The following is a 16822-nucleotide window of genomic DNA, read 5'->3' as shown; positions in this document are numbered from 1 at the left end:
TAAATGAATGAACAAATAGGTTTACAAAAGAAGCTAATTATATTGAAGTATATTTTTTAAAAATAAGCATTTGAGAAAAAAATTTTTAAAAAGGGGTAGCTAGGTGGTACAGTGGATAGAGCTCCAACCTTGGAGTCAGGAGAACCTGAGTTCAAATGTTGCCCCAGACACTTGATGCTTACTAGCTGTGTGACCCTGGGCAAGTCACTTATCCCTGATTGCCTCACCAAAAAGCAAAAAAAAAAAAAAAAAAAAGCATTTGAACCCCAGGTTAACTTTTTGTTCAGAGGACAACTTTTAGGCTCTATCTCTCAGACTTATAGCACCTCGTGACCTTAAGCAAGTCATTTTAACTTCTCTGAACCTGTTTCTTCATCTGTAAATGACAAAACTGGACGAGATGGCCTCTGAGGACCCTTCCAGCTTTAAATTTATGATCGTGTGCCAATTAACCTCACTGTTCCAGCCTCCTCTGACCACATTGGGAGCTAGCAAGTGGGAGCAATCTCTACTGGGGTCCCTGCCTTGTAGGCTGTCTGAGCTGTAAAACAAGAGGGTATAATTCCCAAAAGAGGTGAGTTTGGTAGACTGAATCTGTATCACTCAACCATGACCTCCGACTCCTTATGACCACCAGGTTGGGGAGAGGTGGCAATTGGATCCCACCTCAGGCCAGAGCCCTGCATGGTAGGTGGGAAGTTTGGGCTTCCCCCCCCCATAACACCGTACAAGTTAGGCAGATCAGCCAGCCCAGCAAGAGTGGCTACCCAAGCAAATATGCATGTCTATGCTAATGGGCACACTCCCTCTTGTATGGTGTTTTGGTTTTGGCTTCTGAAATGTGATTGATAAAGAAACTGATGGCTGTGGGAATGGGACAGTAAAAGCCTTTCAGCCCTGCTAAAGGCTCAAGCATTATGTAAGGCCTCTGCCCCGTTTGTATGTAAGGGGTCATTGGGCACAAACAGGTTGTGCCAGATGAACCGCAATGGGAAACCCCTGCTTTCCATGGGGTATTTTGGGGGACAGACCTGAAGGGAATGGCATCATGATCTCTTAGGAGTTGAAACTAGTATGGGCATTTATGTCAACCTCTGTTATTGTGCATAGGGCCAAATGGAAACTTGGAGTTGACCAGAGACATCCTGTGAATTTAACACCAAATAATACCAGTCTAGGAGAGCTACAAGCTATTTCCTTCAGAGAAATAGAAATTAAAGAAGTTGGAATAGTTTTCTATACCAGCTTCCCATACAGTAACCCTATAAGGCCAGTGAGGACTTGGGAGCTTTGAAGAAAATTGTCATACTAATTGCTGAGGAAATCCTTCCAACCTCATTGATGTGGTGAACCTGATTGGGTTTGTTAACCTTGTTAATACCGTTTTTACCCCCTATTCATGTCGCTGACACTAATCAAAAGCAATTTGCTTTTACTTGAGAAGGAATCCAGTATAACTTCACTGTCCTTTTCCTGGGCTGCCTACCTCAATTCTCCCTCTTACTGTCACAGTGTGGTAGGCAGAAACCTGAAAAAGTCCTCATTTTCTGAGAGCATTTATGTCCACTACTATATCAGAGATGTTGACCAGACCAGACAGAGCCATAGGGGCAGAAACCCTAGACCAGAAGATGGCCCATATAAAGGCCAAGGGGTGGGAGATTAACCTGAAGAAAATCTGGAATGCAACCTGCTCGGTCAAGTTTTGGGGAATGTAGTAGAAGGAGAGATGATTCCAGTGATAGTGCATAACAAGCCAGTGATGCTCAACACTGCAGCAGACACTGATAGTGGACAGCAGCAACAGATTCTGTAGAGTGGGCAGTGTTGCAGGTATTGGCAACAGCACTAGCAGCTGTGGGCAGTGTCATAGGCACTAACAGTTGGTGTCATTGCTGTCAGTATTCATGGTTAGGACTTCTTCTAGAAATCACTAGTCCCAGCTCTATCACCCCCTTTTGTTAACCTGAGGGGTGGGCCCTTATTTACAGAGATCATTGTTTTGCGTGGTTCTCTGACAGCTACTCAGGTTGCAAGAAAGGTGTACACGATTGGAGCTCAGGGGACAGTTAGGTGTCACAGTGGCCAGAGCACTGGCCCTGGATTCAGGAGGACCTGAGTTCAAAGCTACCCTCAGACACTTTACAAGCTATGCGACCCTGGACAAGTCACTTAACCCAAATTACCTAAAAAAAAAAAAATTGGAGCTCAGCAGCCATCAATCTGGTGAAAGGGTTGCATAATATAATGGATAGTGCCGATAATTCTTGGAGTCTGGAAGACCTAAGTTCATATCCCACCTTAGACACTTACTCACTGTTGTGGGGATTATAATTGCCCAATCTGCAAGAGAAGCCACTGAGGCAGAGCTCTGAGCTGATGGCACTTTATTAAAGGGTCTATGGTCCTCTGTAATGAAGTGGACCTCAGATCTTCCTCACAATCTGAGATGCCTGCCTTGTTTTTATAGGGTTTGATAACAGTACCCAAATATTGAAAGAGGTATGGTAAAATACAGAATCTTATTAGTTGATAGACTTTGCTCTAGAGGGCAAAAAATGACGTATCCGCTGGGAGTGGGGGGGTGTGTCACAGGTTGGGGGAAGCATGAGGCATCACCACTGACTACGTGATCATAAAGTGGTCACCTGCTGATGTTGGACAAGAGAGAATGGTCCCAAGGGACAAAAATAAGTTGGAGGATTTTCCAAAGAATGGAGGTGTCCCATCCATGCTGGGTGTGGACGTGGAATTTTGAGTAAAACAGGATGGAGATATCTTTGTCAGCACTCTTGTGATTGTGCAAGTGGGCTTCATGACCAGTAAACAAGTGGTGAACGCTGCATTAAAGTTTGAGGCCCATTATGAAGAACCTATAAGAACCTATCTTATCTAATTATCTCTCTATGATTTGTGTAAAATATAAAACTGATTAATGCTGATTGGAATAGAGTAGGGGTCCAAATGCATCATTTCTCACACTATCTTCCCATGTCTCAGTTTCCTCATCTGTAAAATAAAGAGATTGGACTGGATTGCCAAGTTTCTTCTAGCTCTAACTCAAGGCCTGACTCAGACTGGTCTCCTAGACATTTAGTTCTGATCATAGAACAAAATGAAATTTTTTTAGGTCATTTAACAGTCACCAAAAACCATAGCATAGAAAGGATATACCCCCTCTCTGTATGGAAACCTGTCTCGTCAGAAAGGCAGGGTGAGGTGACTCTCGGTGACTTAGGATATACCTTAAGTCTGAAGGGTCCTGACTCTACCTAGGTGGATCTTTTTATGCCCTTAGGGAGCCAAGAAACAACTTCCCATGGCCTTAGGCTATATCAACTGCTACAAGGCTTAAGCCATAACCCTCTGAACTAATAAAGTCTTAGAGACAGCTTCTTTTTAGAGAAAAAAGTAGTCTAACCTACATGACAGGGAGAAGAGAACCCTGATATATGTTGACACTATCACTCACCTTGTACACAGTTGTTTATGGAGCTTGTCAGCACCCATCAGAACTAGCAAAAGCTGACTGAACCACAAGGTTGACCTCTTTGTTATTTGCCTTTTGTTTTTGAAGAGGACCATGACATCAGGGAGATGATGCCATGGCATGCAGGTGAATTGGATACCCATTCTAAAGTCAGTAGCCTCACTTTGTCCTCCAGAGCCATCTGGGTCCAGTGACAAGATATAAATCAGGATGACTGAAGATGGTCCTAGTTGCAATGGGAGACCTTGGTCTTTCACAGGTCTCAGTTTGACTGAGGCAATGCCCATTCAGTGATTAAGGCTAGGTAAGAAAGAGGGGGAGAGTTTAGGGAATAATTCCATTACCTCTCTGGATATGGGGGCCATGATGCATTGTGGTGGGTAAAACCCCCTAAGGGCAGGGTAGTTAGCTTTGCCCAATGGGCCTCCCACCCACCTTGGAAAGACCAGGAGGGCATGACCCTGAAACAACTGCTTTTGTCATATACCTGCCTAACAGAATCAAGTGTCCTACCTCACAGAAAGCCATGTCTGTGATGAATCAATGCCAGTCCTAGTAAGGAGAGGGCTAACCAGTTCAGCAGTTTCTTAGATGCAGATTCCAGGAAGACTTACCCAATAAAGAGGGACTGCTTTTGTACATAGTTCTAGCTAATGCTCCCTAGCCTTTTCTTATTCCAGCCAATTTATGGAAGGACCCTCAAAGTCCCTACCCCCTCAGGTGGCTCCATAGGTCTGAGAAAACAACCAAATTTCCCCTCACCTAGACAATCTCCTCTCCTATGAAATGACTCAGACAACTCGGAAAGAGCTGCAGTGGTGTCCACCAAATTAAAAAAGACCTCAAATCCATATGGAGGGCTTATGGAAGAACAAACGCATAGGAGAAGAAGGCATGGCTGGATTGCTAGCAATCTGCTCCAAGAGAGAGTGCTTGAATTCACAAAGTCATGATTTACTAAAGTATTCATTCATACCATGATATGGCCTTTATCATGGATCCCTGCCTAAGAATAACACATTGTGTTTTATTATCATCTGTCTTATATTATCATCAAAATTTAGCACTTGATGAAAATTCTACAATTTAGAAAATATATATATTAAAATTTTGTTACTTCAAAACTTAGAAAACCCTTGGTCCAATATACTTGGACTACAATATCATACTTTGCCAGTAGGTGCTGCCATCTAACAGATGATAAACTTCAGCTTGGAAATCCCTTCAGGTAAACGTGAAATGAGTTAGTTCTCTCTTTTAATTAGTTCTTAATGTTTTCAATTCCATTGATCATATTTTACTTAGAATCAAAACCCTATAAAAATCTATCACTTGAGGACACCTCTACATTTTTTCTGGGATAGAGAATCTAAGGTCTCTTTAGGCTTCTCCCCAGCTTCTATCCTCCATGCTGTTAAAAGTCCCCTCTGCAGCTTTCCTTTGACTCCACCTCTAAATTCTCCACCTTCCTCTTGAACTCTTGAAGGCCCTAAATGGTTACCAGGTTTTCACAAAGCTTTGACCAATGATGAAGATAATTGTGTTACTCAATAATATCATTGTTTGTGGCACTCACTTTTGTTTGCTATTGAATTTACTCACAATAAGGAGGGGTTTGTAGTTATCGTTTTTGGGTGTGTCTACACTGGATGCTAATAATTGACAGACAAATTGAGAATCTAGAATAGTGAAACTTGGAGCCAGGAATTACACTTCCTTGGATCCTCAAGGTCAAAGTCAGAGAGTACATTTTAGTAGTAAACAGTCTTCTTTTCTGCCATTTGATTTTTTGACTGCCCCTGAGATCTCTGAATTGTCACTATTTTGTTTTTTAAAATTGGGAAATTGAGGACATCAGGGTTTCACCTTTCTTACAGTCTAACTATGTGTTTCCTAAAGGCTGAAGTAAATCATCTGCTTTCATGAGGGCAGAATCCTACTCTGTGATTTTTCTATCTGATCCCTGTGTCTCTGAGGGTCAGCACCATAAAGACAATTGATCTTTCTATCCAAGACCAATCCAAACATCCCAATTAGCTTATGTTGTCATTAGAAACACTTTACAGAAAAGATTTTTGCTTTTATTCTGAGCCAATGATAGCTATCATCCTCTTATGCAAAGGACATTCTCTTTTAAATTATAAGTTTAACAAGATCATCAGGGATTTATTTTTAACTTCAAGATTACCAAGTGAAAGATCTCTAGCATGCTGTTCAAGAAAGTCAATGGAAATTAATCTTACTTCAGTTTTCCCCAAGAACTCCCCCTTTTACCTAAGAACAAGTTATGTCCCATCCCAGGAAACCAAAGATTAGAGCTGAGAGTCCACAACTATTTTTTTTTTTTTGCTTTTCCATATTTTCCTTAAACTTCCCTATGTGCCCTCCCTACCAAAACCACAGGTACAAGGGGAAGAGTTGACTTAGGTGTCAATGTCCTGCTTCCTTTCTGTTTGCACCAAAGCTTTAACAGATTTTAAACACTGAATTGAATGTCTATCTGAGATTGTGGAGGAAGCCTATTTGATGAATCAGTACTTAGTTTCATTTATGACTATATTTTTCATGTCCAGGTTAGTTCATTTATGTAATTGCAAGTTATTCAGAAATATACTATTTAGGCTCCTTAGATTCTTTCTTTTTTAAAATTTGTACACATATCCCCATGATTCTCATAATGAAAGGAGGGCTAATATTTTTTAATATGCTCATTATTGTGGCACCCTACAGTAATGTCTATTAAACAAGTTACTTGCTTTAATAAACTTCCAAATTCATAAGACAATAGCATGGTCTTTTCTTGAAAGAAAACAAGTGCTAGGATTGAGAGCTTGGTCCTGATATTTTCCCAGTGTTTCAGAGTGTGAACATTGGAAGTTTGAGTGTTTCCCATTGGGCAGATAATCTCTGGATAAATTGATTGAGTAGCAGTTGCACATTTCAGTATGTAGCACAAGCAGCCACTCTAACATAGAAAGAAAATGGTTATAATTTTTGTGATGGCCAAAAATAAATTTTAATGAGCTTTCACTGTGTGGCCATGTTTAATTTCTATAATGTGTGGTGTATTTCTTATATTTCAAAATTACAGGCCATCATTATCTTCCCTGTTGGTTTGTATATAATGAAAACAATTTTTTGAAGGAACTAGAAACATGTTTAACACACAGCATAGCACAGCAGAAAAGATACTGACCTATGACGTGGGAGCTCTGGGTCCTAATCTCAGCCTTGCTACTAATTCCTTTGCATTATTAGCCCTCACTTCACTTTTTCTCAATTGAAAAATAAGGAATTATAGCAATCAGGTGTTTCTTCCATCTCGGAAACACTAATAAATCCTTGTTGAATGAATTGAGTGAAATGAATTTTTATTCTGATTATCTCTGCCCTGCAGACAATGACTTGGTGACCTTTCCATTTGAACTTCTATATTAATATAAAAATGACAGAATTCTCTCTTTTAAAAATCAACAAATTTAAAGTAGTTTTTAAGTGCCAGAGAGTAAGTTTGTATTGTTAGCATTTTAATGCCTCAGTACCATCTCTGCATTGTACTGCCTCTTAGTGTTGTTGTTGTATTGTTTCAGTCATGTCCAACTCTTCATGACCCCATTTGGGGTTTTCTTGTCAGAGATACTGGAGTGGTTTGCCATTTTCTTCTACAGCTCATTTTAAAGATGAGGAAACTGAGGCAAACAGAGTTAAGTGATTTGCTTAGCGTCACATAGGTAAGTGTCTGAGGCCATAGTTGAACTCAGAAAGATGAGTCTTCCTGACTCCAGGCCTGGCATACTATCCCCTGTGCCACCTAGCTGCTATACCGCCTCCTTAGTGACTTAAGCATGACTTTTCCACTCTAACTTAGTGGAAGGAGTTCCCCATGCAGACAAAAACCACTTAGCCCATTGTAATATAATTTTAAACAACTCAATCCAGTAACTCTTCTACAATTTCGGTTTATTTTTTAGAGGGAAATTTTAATATGTTCTACTTAAACTTTGCAAAGATACATGAAAAAAATGTGTTGTAATAAATCCCAAAGATATGTTTTGAATATAGGTAATATCTCCAGTCTTTTGAGGTATAATGCTTTACGTGTATGTTTTCTTTAAATGTTAATTGGTAGTAATTATTACATTATTTACACTTTAAACTCTTGTATATATGATTTTCTTTCATTTGTTTTGCCATCATAGCCATTATGCTTATCCTTAGAATTTTAAAAGGATCTTAGGAATCACCTGGTTCAACCCCTACCTGACTATGACCTCTGCCATAGGCAACACCAACATCCATGTTTAACTGACCTCATGTTTTTCAATCTCCTCATCTCCAATGACTTCCTCCCCACTTTCCATTTTAGCTATATCCCGATTTGACCAAAGCTTATAGCTCATAATTTCTTAGAACTGCTCCACCTTCTCTATTTTGAACACTAAAATGCCTTTCTCACAGTTTCCTGTTTTTCCACTTCTCCCAGTTCCTAACTTCTTACTAATTAACTCTTTTCTACCATGGCTTCTAGTCCCTCTACCCATCTTCTAAAAAAAATACATGATGCTATGGTTTATTCCTAAGCTCAGCACTGCAGAATAGTGGAAAAGTAAAATTTCATCAGTGAGATTGAAGACTCTAAACTAAATCTCCTAAAGTTGCAACCAAGAGAAAAAATAAAAAGTTTGCCCATGTTAGGCCTTCCTGTGCCCTCCCACCTCTGATAACAACTATTTGTTTCTGAGGCCACTGAGAATATTGACTGTGTGCCAAGGCCATTTGCCTGAAAAATCAATTATGAGTTCAGAAAAGACTGTCCAGCAGCTCAGTCACATATAACTGGCCAATCAGCAATTCCAAACTTTCTAGGCTAATCTTGAAATTAAACTTTGTTAGAAAGTTTCATCAGAGGTAGACTCTTTTCTCTATGTGAACAAAAGAAAATCAGTCTCAAATTTCATCACTGCTACAGGAAAGTCGTGATACTGTCGCATGGACATTGGTGCATGTCTCATATTGATGGCTGGTGTAGTGCCAGAAAATCTATAGTTCCAGTGGAGTGTGTAGACCTAGGTGAAAGCCAAGAAATACCTGGGGGAAGGACTCATGGCAGCTTCATATTCTCTGTACTTTGTACCAATCCTAGATCCCACTGGCTGTCCTAGAGTTGTCAATAAAACCTACTGTTTTATATTGGGCTTTGTTTTCACTTTTTAACTATGCAGAGATAACATTTACCACACAGCTATATATTGAGAAAGTATTTGTTATGACCTGCAGCTAGGTGGTATAGAGGATAGTATGGGTCCTGGAGGAAGACTCATGTTCCTGAGTTCAAATCTGGACTCTGACACTTACTAGCTGTGTGACTTTGGGCAATTTCCTTAACCCTGTTTGCCTCGGTTTCCTCATAAAAAATGACTAAACAACAAAATACTTACCTGAACCTGGATTACTCCGTGAAAGCAAATGTATACCACAAGACTCCACCAAATTGTCTTATATTTTATAATCAGCAGTAAATTCTGCTCTTCCTCATCCATAAGTCCCCCATTGTTCATTGTTAGCAAATGTCAGTAAGGGTATTCAATGAAATTATGAGCAGCTCCTTGGCTCTGTTCTTGTGCTAGTGCTGACTCAGATCTGTTAGGTGGGGTAGTAGATAAAGCTTAAAGTCTGAAAGACCTGAGTTCACGTGTGATCTCAGACCCTCATCAGCTGTGTGACCTTGGGCAAGTCACTTACCTTCTCTGCCTCATTTTCCTCATCTGTAAAATGGAAATAATAAGAGCATCTGCCTCCTAGGGTTGTTATAAGGATGTAGGAGATAATATTTGTAAATGGCTTAACACAGCGCCCTTCCCCCTTCTCAGTTTCACTGCCATTCTTGATGGTTGTGCTGACATCTGCCTTAAAGAAGTTTACATTCTACAGGGGAAATAGTGAATACAAATAAATATAACTGAATTGATATAAAGTTAAATATGGAACTATAAAGAGGGGATCAAATTAGTTTGGCCCATCAACTCCCAGTCCAGTGTCCCTACAATCTCTACTTATCCATTTGCTTCATATATTATTGGCATGTCAATATTTTTCTGATGTATCTTCTACTATATCCTAATGTCTCTAATATCTATCTTAATCTACCTTGAAATTATATCTAAAGCCACACTACAGTTTTAAAAATTTAACATTAACAAACCTCTCATTTAATTCAGTACTGATAATCCTCAGTATTTAAGTCAGAACCTGGGAGACTAAAATGGGGATGACCAAATCTTATGGACTAATGACAATGAGAATATAGACAATTAAGTAAAAGGTTAGTATGTCCATTTGACCACCTGTTTTCCTATAAAATGATAAAAAGAGTTGAAATGTGACTTGAATGAGATTAAACCGTATAAGCATATGATGACGTGCCAGAAGTATATGATAATTTTGACCAGAAACCCTAAGGGTCTCTCACTTTCAGATTGATTTATTTTATTTTTTTTAATTTTTGACTAAGTAAAGAGGCCATTCTTTGCCTTAATTCTTATTAAGCCTTATTCACTGAATGGGCATTGCCCCAGTCAAACTGAGACCTGTTAAAGACCTTAGCTTGAAAAGGCCAAGGGCCCCCACTGCATCCTGAGCCATCACCAGTTGTCGTGATCTATTTGTGACCACTGGACCCAGATGACTCCAGAGCAGAAAGTGAGGCTGGTGACTTTGTACAGCCCTCCCTCACTTCAATCCAACTCACTTGCAGGTCATGGCATCACCTCCCTGACGTCATGGTCCTCTTTGAGAATGAAGGACAGCAATGACAACAACAAGAACAACAGCAAAACAACAGTATGCTGTAGATCTCCACGCCCATTCAAATCTGTCTCTGTTTGCTTACCCTACCTGGAATTCCACAGCTTCTCTTCAACTTGCCAAAAGTTGACATATCCCCCAAAACCCGGACTACATTTTCCTTCCGTGAAATCTTTCCAGACTACACCCAGTTGGCACTTAGCATTTCCTCTAATTATCTCATATATATTTGTCCCACTTTTTAACTAAATCATAACACGCCCAAGGTTAGGGACCATGTCTTTGACTTTTCTGTCTTCTCCCTACCTTCCCCCAGTGCCTAACCCAATGCTGGATGCACTGTAGGTGCTCAGTTTAATTGTTAATTAACATAGGGAGCAGCAAATTAGATGCACTATAGAAACGAGTTTGTATTGGGGTTAAAATACCATTTTAGAGAAAATTTTCAAGTTTGAGATTCAGTAGAGTATGAAATGGTGAAGTTCACTTGCTACCTTTGCTAGTTTGGATATTTAACAAGATACTTCCTTTTTAGGAAAAATCAAAATTATTGTTATTGTTGTTATTTGTTATTGTTACATCATTGTGTTGATCCGCTTGATTTAAAACCCTTTCCTCATTTACTAATGAAAAATTGGCCTAAACACATTCTGTACCTGGAGCTTAGAATAGCTTTTTAAAAAATTTCCCTTTATAAAAAGCTGCCAATAGGCTATTGATCTCCCTCCTTTCCTTTGTTCATTTTCTAGAAATGTCCATGCTGGGGCAACATTACTTATCCAGACTGAAAACACTTTCTAATTGTCTGTCAATGGAAAATTACAAAACTTGTTTGGGAAACCAATTGGTTGAGTTGTTTGTCTCCTTCCATATATTCAGCAAAAAAGATGATGGTGCCATTACCCAGAGCCGCTAAGATCCGCCTCCTGCTTGGAAACTGTTTAGGTTTGATTGCATTGCATTATTGGATGCATCATTACTAGCTTAACCTCTCAAAGGTTTTTCAGCTGCTGTTTTATTTAGCTATACTGATTTCCCTGCCTGCAGCGGCTCCAGGCAATGATTCTCCCAGTGGCATGAATGAGCTGCCCAGCATCACTGCAGAAATACATTACGGCTGAATTTGCCCAGGGAGTTTGGAAAGATCTTAGGTCTTTGGAAATGGAGAATGTGTTTTTTCTTTGTTTTAGCTGGCAGTCAGAGCCTCTGGCATTTTAAAGTTTGAGTCATTAGTGTCCATCGGGCTGATGTTAATATGTCTGAATTTCAATCTCAGGACACTTTCCAGTTGTTTCTGCCACAACAATCTCTGCCATCTCAGTGCTTTCTAAGTCCCCTGTGAATTCAGGAAGCTTTGCAGTGCCAGCAGGAATCACTACAGACTTCAAACAAACCAGCTGCTACCTGATTTTCTCTATGCAGTAGAGGTTCAAAGTCATCCCTAATGAAGCCTTCAAGCAGATTAAAAGGTGGGGTTTCTGTTGGTATGTCTAAAATCAAGTTGAGAGAAATGAGATTTTTTTAAAGGGAAAGTTTCGCCTAAGAAATGAGTTGCTGAACTCCTTGTAGATGTGATAATGGTAGTGATGGGGGGAAGGAGGAGTCCATAGGACTGCAATGCAACATTGCATATAATGTCAGATTTTTTTTTGAAGTAGTGGTCAGTTTTTCTGAATTTTTTTCTTTTTCCATTTTTCTATTTTAATCTTTGTCATTAAAAAATGACTTCCTAGAAAGGGAGAAGAAGGAGGGACACAGGGGAAATCCAGGTATTATAAAAACAAAAGATCTTAATAAAAAATCTATCTTGAAGAAAGGAGTCAGTGAAATGGTTTGAAATACAATGTCAAAATACACACAGATAAGTATTATGGCATGCTCATAGGATTTTTCCCTCATTTTAAAGTTTAGGGGTGGATTCAAACAGGCTGGTAAATTTCGGTGCTGTGGTGTGAGTTATATTCAGCAGAAAAATCTAATACTGTAGGGTGGAGGGAAGAGGAGGAAGAAAGAAATGGTAGCAGCCAGAATGCAAATTAAAACAAAGCTCTTGATCAATTGGAAATGGTCCAGGAGAGCTAGCTGAACCAGATGACACTTGAAATGCATGGATATGTGAGATGGGAATGTTTCAGAGCAACAATGGAAAGAGAGCAGGATTTCTTGTTCTCCCTTCCTTCAGGAGTGTCCCAAGCATCTGCCTAGCTCCTTTTTTATGAGCTATCTCTGACTGCCCCTCAGCTCCAAATGCCACTCAGCATCCTTCCCCCCAGCAATTCAACAGCTATAGCTTAACTATAAAGAAAAAGATGTCGTATTGCCCCAAACCAAATGAAAAGGCAAAGAGTTTTGGTGGTTCTGGCCAAGTTAGACCTTTAGTTTAGTCATCAGGAAAACCAGGACTCTAAGGGGCTGATATTGTGCCAGGTTAATTATTTAAAATGAAATGCTTGGGATTGGACTAAGCATTATCTCATCAACATTCAAGACCCATGTTGGAAGTTAGCTGAGAAAACAGCCCAGATCAGAAGAGGGAAAGATGGAAATGGATCCCAGAAAAAAATAGAAACAGAGTTTCCTTAATTGCTTAATTCAAATTGTCCTTGCTAATGAGTCTTCCTTCTCCAATACCTTACTGGCATATAAATGCCCTAATTATAATTCTGTATCAAATCCATATGATAAGGGATGATTAGCAGAACCTCCTTGATCTTCTGGAATGGGGCTCTTCCCATCAAAGTCAGGATACATCCACATTATACTTTTTTTTTTTTTCAGTAGGACTGGCACTGGTGTAACAATGGTGCGATAGGCTTGCCAAACCCTTTTCAGGGCTGCTCATTCACCTTTGGTGTCCACCTGATTCACTCAACTCTCACCTGTAACTCCAAGAAGCCGTGCAGCAGCCACACCTTGGTAAAACCATCTCAGCAGTTGGACTAAACGAGGTTGAGGGTAACTCACAGGCCTCAAACCTGTCTGTGAGTTAGGGGAATATCTACCCCAAACATAAGAAGACTTTCTTGAATGAGAATAATTTGTTCCAGTGCTGTGGAGTGCTTAGAGCTTGGTCAGACATTGAAGAAGCCCAAGGTCATTCACTGCATCCCAGGCCATTGCCAGTTGTCCTGACTTTTGTTCTGCCACTGGATTTCAATAACTCAGAGGGAGAGAGTGAGGCTGATGACTTTGTGCAACATTGCCTCACCTAAATCCAAGTTGGTACACCACCCCTGATGTCATTAGTCCTCTTCAAAAATGCAGGACAAAACTCATTCCACAAATTTTTATTTCATAACCACTATGTATTTAACACTATGCTAGGCACATTGTCTGTGCAGTTGGCAAGGAAGGGAGTGAATAAGCAGTAAAAAACCATAAGAAATAATGCTGACTAGCTCTCCTACAAGTTTATACTCTACTCTGATAGGATCTCAAATTTAGAGCCGGAAGTAACCACAGAGATCATCTACCAACCCCTTCATTTTACAGGAAATTGAGGGTTGTTGTGGTTGTTTGTCCTTCATTCTCGAAGAGAATCATGATATCAGGAAGGTGATGTTATGACTTGCAAGCGAATTGGATTTAAGTGAGGGAAGGCTATGCAAAGTCACCAGCCTCAGATGGCCTAGGATACAGTAGGGGACCTTCGCCTTTTCAAACTAAGGTCTTTAACAGGTCTCAGTCTGACTGAGGCAATGCCCATTCCATTTACAGGAAATTGAGGACAAGAGAGATTAAGGGACTTGCCCCGTGTCACATGGGTAGTAAATGGCAGAGTTGGATTTGAATCCAGGTCCTCTGATTCTAAACCCAGTACTCTTTCTGCTATACTAAGCTGTTTCTGTAACAATTGGATTATGTGGTAATCTTTTTTTCTCTCTTCTATGAATTCTCCTATTGTTCCACCTCTCAAACACATCTGGCTATATGACCCTGGGTAAGTCACTTGATCTCTGAATGCTCTAGGAAGCTCTCTAAGACTATAAATTGCAGAGAAGGCCCTACCAGCATTGGTAGAGAGTTTCCTCACCAATGAAATCCTGGGTTTAGTCCCTATCCCTACTGACTTTCACATTCCCCAAATTAGCTGCTACAAATTTCTTCCTTCCTCAAGACTCTCACTCACTACCCCTTTTCCCTTAGTGGGTGCAGATAACCTGCTTTCTACCTTACTGAGAAGTGGACACCTGATAAGAACCTAAGGTTGCCTGCTCTAATCCTATAATCTTCTCAAGGTCTTCACTCATCTTCTCCTTTGCTCTGCTCTCAGAAGAAGAGGTGCCTTCTTCCCCACTTCTTGCCAAGGCTAACTACTCCACCTGTACCTTTGAGATCATCTCCTTTAGCTTTGCCCATTACTTTTGTAATAATTTCCTTTTACTCATGCATCTTTAATCTCTCTGTCTCTTCTAGTTCCTGCAAGTCTATTACTGTCTTCTTTATCTTAGGAAAGAAAAAATAAACACCCTTCCTTGACCTTAATACCCTTCATTCTACCATACTATTTCCTTCCCTTTGCTGCCAAACTTCTAGAAATTGTAGTCTAGACTTGATGCTTCTATTCTTTACAACGTATTTAACCCTTCAACTCTCCACAGTCTGGCTTCAATTACCAGTACTGCACTGAAATTGTTCTTTCACAGTAACTTCTTTATTACCAAATCCAGTATTTTTTTTTTCCTTTCATCCCTAACCTCACCAAAACATTTGACAAAGTGAACTATTCCTGCTTTGTTGATACTCTCCCAATCTTTGATCTCCATGACATTGCACTGTTATAGTTATCCTCTGCCTCTCTGATAATTCTCTGTCTCCTTTGCTGCTTCCTCAACTTCCTGTCCCTTAAACATAGGTGGTCCCGAAGGTTTAGTCCTTAGTTCTAGTCTTGGTGATCCCTTCTTTTTTCCTTCACCTTGTCCTTTTGTTATCTCATCAACTCCCATCACTTCAATTATCACCTCTATGTAAATAATTCTCAAATTTGTATCTCCATCTTGAACTTCTCCCCACAGCTGGTGTTATATTTCCAACTGCCAGCTGGATAGCTCCATCTCCATGTCCCCCAGCATCTCAGAATCAGTCTGTCCAAAACCGAACACATGATCTTGCCTCAAAAATCTGCCTCATTCCCCTAACTTCTCTTTGGAGGCAGTGTAGCAACCTGGATTCAGATCCTTCCTCTGACACTATATAATCATCTACCTATCACAAACCTATTATCACATACTTAAAACATATCATTTGACATCTTGGAAGCTGTTTCCTCATCTGTACGTAACAAATTAAACGGTGAGGAGCTTCAGTACCAATTACTCTCACGCTCAGTTTACTGTCTTGGCTCATTTTTATTCCTATGAGTTGTCAATTTCTTATCCATTAAGATCTAGAAAGTTATTCACAAACTCCTTTAACCTCTCAAAGCAAAGAAAGTATACATTTTGTTAGCAAAAGCACAATCATGTATAGGAACTCTATAGGCAGTACACACTTCCAACACCCATGGCATAAACAAGCCACCTGGTCTTTTCCCAATCCCCTCAAGGATAGAAAGTCATGGCCAACCTGGCCATGCTTTTCTCCTCCAGGGGTCAATATAGAGAACCTGGAAATATTTGAATAGTAACTTGGTCATCATCACATGAACAGCGAGACTTCAGGCTGTATAAGCCCCAGCTTGTTGACCAAGAACTTGGCTCAACCCCAGAACTCTAGAACTTAGACCTAGAGCTGGAAGGGACCTCCGAGACCATCTAATTCAATCCTCTCATTTCTGTCCTCACATGAAGGTGCAGCATACCCAAAGTCCAGAGGAGCTTGCACGGTATTGACTTGCAAGTCTTAGCGGGATCAATGAAACCACATGGTGCAACAGCTAAATCAAGCCAAGAAGCATTTTAATTTTATTTTTAAAAATTTTTTTATTAATTTATTTTGATTTATCAACAATCACTTCCATAAGGTTTTGAGTTTAAAATTTTTCTCTCCCTCCCTCCTATCCTCCCTCCCCAAGACAGCACGCAATCTTATATAGGCTTTACATATGCATTCCTATTAAACAGATTTTCACATTAGTCATGTTGTATCAACAAGCACTTATTAGGCACCTCCTATATGTCTGTCACTGGATACAAAGAGAGATAAACTCCCAAATAGTCTCTGTTCTCAAGGAGTTCACAGAGTTACATCAGTACCCAATGGCTAACCTTATCCAGAGAAGAAGAAAAAAAAATCTCAAGGTCCATAAAAACCCTGGTAGCATGTTACCCACATGGCCACTGATGTATTCTTTCTCCCCTCCTTTCCTAATGTTTCTTTGAAGGCTCAGTCCATGTACTTATTATTTTGGAATCAACTCAGTCACTAAGCAGGTCGAGAGGAAGGGACAAACCAAGCTAAATGGAAGAATCGACATGTTGGTGAGGGACTCAAACACCAGTCTTTGCAAGCAAAATGGTGATGACTTCTTTACTACCTACCTCATATAGTTGTGTGAGGCTCAAATGAGATAATGTATTAAGTGCTTGG

This window comes from Vombatus ursinus, unplaced genomic scaffold, assembly GCF_900497805.2.
Source record: "Vombatus ursinus unplaced genomic scaffold, bare-nosed wombat genome assembly UNPS02014778.1, whole genome shotgun sequence".
In the NCBI taxonomy this organism is placed as follows: Eukaryota; Metazoa; Chordata; class Mammalia; order Diprotodontia; family Vombatidae; genus Vombatus; species Vombatus ursinus.
Note: the sequence above shows the minus strand (reverse complement) of the source record.